Here is a 6,000-nt window from a genome sequence, read left to right as displayed (position 1 = left end):
AGAAGAGACTTTGTCCTTCCGGACGGTGATCCTCAGCTGTCACTTTTGGACTGCCCTCCTTGGCTTTTGGAGTGGCCAGCTCCGGGGAGGAGGAGCAAGCAAACGTTGGACCTCATGGGAACACCCTTGACCAAGTCCTTCCTACCACATATGTAGAGCAAAGCTCCCAGAAGTAGACGACAAAGATGACTCAGATGATTCCCTACAAGACAAGACAGTAAGATGAGTAGCCAGTGGATCGGAAAGGACAAATTTCTCCAGGTGTTTACTCATTTTGTGCAATGTATTTCTGACTGAGCTATCCCCAACACCCACCAGGACCTGTGGGTTGGCCACTCACATCCATTGCATTTCAAGGAAACGGAGGTTTCAGAGGGGCTGAGGATAATTTGCCGTGGTGGCCATGTGTCCCAACAGTCCCTTCACCCCCCTGCACCAGGAACCACGCACTCATGTTTCCATCACTCTCACCCCATGAGAACTTGCATCTGGGAATTTCCCCACCATTTCCAAGGCAGATATTTTCACTCTACAAGCTACTCTCCTTCTGCAAGGAACATCTCTACGGCATGTCCTGGAGGCTCCTAGAGTATTTTCCTTCTACGTGTTGCTCATCAGCCTAATCTTGACCCCAACATCAGCGTGCAGCAACTCCGGCACTTGTGCTGACTCCTGCAGTTGGTGAGGAAGCCAGCTCCAACCTCTGCTCCCAGACTGTCTCCGATTACAGAGCTCGGGGAAGTTGCCCGAGTATTAATGAGAGAGGTCACCTCTACATCTCAGCTTCATCCAGGCTTAGCTTCAAGCACTAGGCAAGCATAAAACAATTAGCGCAATCAAGATTTATTTGCTGCAGTACAGACTGGCTGGAAAAGTGGAGGCGAAGGTGTCGGAAAAAACAGCAGCGATGTAATTCTTTCTGTAAATCCCAGCAGCAAGGCACTGCTCAGCATCCTTGTCTAACCCCTGAATCGTAATTCAGCTGCTGTGTTTGGGAGTCCACAAGAGCCTTGACTTGGGTACAGCCCCTCAATGCACGCTCACAAATCATCCTCTTTTCTTGCAGTGTCTAGCAATTGGCTTCTGCCCCTTCCTCCTCTGAAAGTTTTATATTTTAGGGGAAAATACTGTACTGGAGCCAAAAAGAGTGTGTAGGAGAAGGAGATGTTCCCAAGTGTACTTTTTTCAAAGAGATCTTTGACACCAGTAGTTTTTCATTGCTGCCAGTTTGTGAAATGGACTCAACCATCATTTTAAAAGCTCTGGATACACCTTTTTATCATGCACTGGGAAAAACGGCAATTATCTAGCACTGCTGATGAGACTGCTGGTTATCATCTGCATTGTGCAGATACTCCCCTCACACACCAGTAATACAGATGACAACGATACCAATGGCATCTCGTGTGCCTCGATTCCCCTCTTTTTCCAAGTTTTAGAGAACAGGGATGTCTCAATCAGAAATCTTGAGGAGAACGTGACACTAATTTTAAATGCTCTGTGTAGCCAGTGCAGGCTCAGGCATTGCATACGTGGTGTTGAGGCCCCCTAAATCTTCAGAGGGTTCCTGGAAAGGCTTCTCCACCAACCCCAAAACTACGATATGCCCAAGGCCCACCTAAGCTTCAGCAAACCCTGCTGAGTTAGCTATGTTTGTTTCTTAAAACCTCATTTACTTAGCCCTCCAGATAGCTTTCCCCCCTCTTTTCGCACAACACAACTGCATTAGTCAAGAAAATGAGTAACGATACAGTTTCTGAGCAGACCTGTCATGCTGCCAAGAGGCTGTTGCCTCATTAAATCTGTGTTGTATCTACTGTCACTCACACAAGGATGCATGTCTTGGCTGCTGGGCAGTGTACACGAGCTGAGAATTTGGGCTTTTTTTGTGTTTCAGATTCTCGGTGGTTTTCTTAAAGGAGTTGGCATTGCGCAGTCCGTGGGAAGAGCAATGGAGACGGAACCAGGAACCCTCTGATCCTGCAAAAAAGCAATTGGTAATCCATCTTTCGGAGAAAAATATATCCAGCTCACAGTTAGCATTTTCTTTTTTGTGATGTGGAAGGAAAAGCAGTTACTCCAATTCTCTCCCGACTCTGCAACCCGACCGGCTCACGCTGTAATTACGCCTGATCTCGTTAACGAAGCGCTGCCAGACCTGGCTGGGATTTGGAGAGGAGATCCAGGGAAAAGACAGGTGTTGCAAGAAGCGGCAGGGCTGATTCACAGCTTGGCTATCTTCCCTCTGAATCAGCAGGAAAATAATTAATATCCCAGGCTAGCAACAGGGGACAGCAGCCAGCTAGATAATTATATGGTCCTCCTTACAACCCGAGGTCCTCCTTATTTCTTAATAACTCAAGTAATCTCACTTACTTGCCAGCTGCAAAGCAAGGGCTGTATTAATTAGCAAACAAGTGCATTGTGCAAAGCATTTGGTAAGGAAAAGCGAAGACAAAATGATTAGCTTTGCCTTAAATTCTCAGCAGAGCCTCTTGTTTGATCTGGGCGGGTGTTTGCAGCCTAAATCGAGCCCTGGGACTTGTCGTGGTGCTTTCAGCGGACCTCAGCTGGTCTGGGCTGTGGAAGGAGATACTCGCTGCTGCATGGGGCCAGTGGGATGGGTGTGGGATGCCTGACCCGGGTGCTGCATCCTTCGGGAGCCTTTGGTCTTGCTCAGAGGGTTCCCAGGCGGATGGCACTGTCTCACATGGGCATCCCTGTGTTTTAAAGGGGAAAAAAGAGAGAAAAAACAGACCCAGCAGTGGTCATATAGCACAAAAAGACCAATCGCCATGTATGAGGCTGGGAAATCATACTGCCCAAGGATATAAATCCATCCCAAAGCATCCAGATTGTTTCCTCTTTGCACATGGTATTTTATTAAGTGTAACGATATACACAGCCAACGAAATGTCTTTTCATAGCTGTATGTCTTTGCCAAAAAGAGGGCACTGATGCCAAAAAGAGATAGCAGAAAAAGAGTTTCAGGCTTGAAAAGTTTCTATTTCAACTCTGAAGACGGGGGAAAAAAAAATATAATCCAGTTCAGTGATATTAAAAAAAAGTCCAGTTCAGTGACATTGATAGAGAAAAAAAGGAAGATGGAAATCCCCTTCACATTCAGCTGCTTACAAGGAGAAAAGCCCAAAGGAGGGACAAGGCTTGTATATAATTGAGATATTAGGGAAAACTTTCCAAGTCTAGCTTTGGAACGGGCAGGCAGGGGAGGCTGTAGCATCCCTGTCCCTAGAGGTTTCAAACATCACCTTGGAAAGGCTGCATTGTGCTAGGGCATGGCAGCTGGGGGGGCTGCAGCTGGGGGGATAGAGCATCGTGCTGACCCTAACTGGCTCACCCTGTCCCCCCCACGAGCAAGGGGAAACAGGGTGACCCCCAGGCACAAGCACCCCTGTGCTTTTGGGTATGGCTCCCACTGCCACAGCATCGCTGCTGTCGTGGTTTAACCCCAGCCAGCAACTCAGCACCACGCAGCCGTTTCCCCTTCCCCCTCCCAGTGGGGTGAGGAGGAGGAAAGGAAAGAAAAAAAAGTAAAACTCGTGGGTTGAGATAAGAACAGTTTAATAACTAAAGTAAAAGATAATACTAACAATAGTAATAAGGAAATATAATAATAATAGTAATGAAAAGGAATGCAACAAAAAGAGGGGGGGGGAGGAAAAAAACCAGTGATGCACAATGCAATTGCTCACCACCCGCTGACCGATGCTCAGTTAGTTCCCGAACCGCGATCCGCGCCGCCCGGCCAGCTCCCCCCAGTTTATATACTGGGCATGACGTTCCATGGTATGGAATATCCCTTTGGCTAGTTCGGGTCAGCTGCCCTGGCCATGCTCCCTCCCAGCTCCTTGCACACCTGCTTGCTGGCAGAGCATGGGAAACTGAAAAGTCCTTGGCTTAAGATAAGCGCTACTTAGCAACAACTAAAACATCAGACTGTTATCAACATCATTCTCACACTAAATCCAAAACACAGCACTGTACCAGCTACTAAAAAGAAAGTTAACTCTGTCCCAGCCGAAACCAGGACAGCTGTGTGCCAGTTTTTAATCTGGAGGAGGGGGTGAGTTAATCAGTGAAAGCTCAGCCAGGGCCATGGGGCATCGTCCCTTCCTCCTGGCACCTTAATCGAGGAGGTGGTGCTCCAGTCGTACCCACAGCTGATGTTGTCAAACTGGGGTCTGATCCCACAGACCCGGGCGAAATCCCACAGCCTCATACCTGGGTCAGCACAAGTGATTGCAAAAATCACATCGGCCACTTGTGAAGAACTGGGTGGGCTATTTCTCATTAGCCAAGCCAAGAAAAAAAAGAAACAAGGCCTTTAATGCAAGTGCAGTAGGGTTTTACTCTTCACATTGACATGGACCATACCTTCACAGCTCATACAGATATATGTTTCTTTCTGGGACTGATGTATGAGACTTACAACTACTGTCACACCTTAATGAATAACACTGGAGACTCCTTCTGCTCTCCCTAATTGGCTGACTTCTGAATTCAAGCTGCAGGAGCCATCTCTGATATTATCAGACTGTATATATATATATACATATAATTAAAATAGAGCTCTCTAAGCAGAAATAGCCAAGCTAGGCATGGATTCAGGCAGGAAAACACCAGGGTTTCATTTGAAATTGGAGGCTTTAAGGGGATGTTCTCCTCCACCTCCACCCTTCCCACCTGAGGATGTTTCTGCTCCAGATACTCATCACCACCCTTGCTGGAGGTAATTGCCTCCAGCACTCTGTCTAGTACTGTTAAATCTACTTAAGGCAAGAATGGCCAGGTTTTTATGTTGATTTGGTGTTCTGTCTTTAAAACAGTATGTCCTGAGTGGTGTTTAAACATTGATTTCCCCTAAAGCCTGATCCATGCCAAGATCTCATCGTGGGTTTGGGCTGGGGTTGTTGCTGTCATGGTTGTACAAACCTGACATGGGGCTGCTGATGTGCCCCGTGATGTTTACTGGAGAGGAAGGGGTTTGCTGGGATGTAACATGGATCATGGTAGGGGAAAAAGGTCTTTTACTCCATCCTGAACATGAACACCACGTGATGTGAGCGTATGGACAAACCCACTGAGTATCAGATGTCCTGGGTGTCACTGAAGAGCCACAACTGCTCCAGAGGGGCATATGTGAGCGCATCGCCTGCAAAGCAAATTGATAGCAAACTGTCAAATTCAGGGGGACGTGGCAGAGATCTTCAGCAGAAACAAGTCCACGATGCTAATCAGCCCTCCTGCTTCAATTAATGCCAGCAGCAAGAAAACACAGCTGGAGTTTGCTTGCTTTTCAGATAACCTGTATAAAAATATTCCTTCCATAACAGCTCTGCTTTCACACTGTTGCTCGCAGCTTCCTTGCTGGTTTTCATCTGGTAACTAGCACTTAATCTTGTTTTCATTCTAGCCGAGGTGGGACGTTAAAACCAAGAAGATTAAAGAAAAAAACCAAACAAATAGGAAAAAAAAAAAGAAAAAGAAAAAAAAGAAAACCAAAACCCTTGGAGGACTCCAAACGAACAAAATCCTGTTAAGCAATGACTCACAAGTGCCTGGACGGGTTTGCCTGGGTGCAGAGTGGATTTGGCTGTCCTGTTCATCACTTCTCTTACCTGAGGAGAAGTTGTACTTGTCCCCAGGCTTCTACAATTCCGCAATATTTTAACAAATCTACTCCGTTCTGCTGTTCGGCAGTGAGTCAACATGCCAACTATGAGGAAAAAGCAGTGCTAAGGTTAGGCATCCACATAAATCACTGCAGCTCTGATGCTTGGCCAGCCTATAAATATTCGGGGTTTGACAGCAGTTTACATCAGCAGAGTAACTCAATTAATTCAATTTCTGTGGGATCATGCGAGCTGCTATTCGTTAGCATTCACCTACCTGATCTCAGCGATGAGAAACCACTGAGTCAGAGCCCTCGATGTCTCAAGGAGTCACTGGGTGCTGTACTGTGGGTGTACAGTCCACAGG

Source organism: Gymnogyps californianus, chromosome 1 (genome assembly GCF_018139145.2).
Source record: "Gymnogyps californianus isolate 813 chromosome 1, ASM1813914v2, whole genome shotgun sequence".
NCBI classification, from domain to species: Eukaryota; Metazoa; Chordata; class Aves; order Accipitriformes; family Cathartidae; genus Gymnogyps; species Gymnogyps californianus.
Note: the sequence above shows the minus strand (reverse complement) of the source record.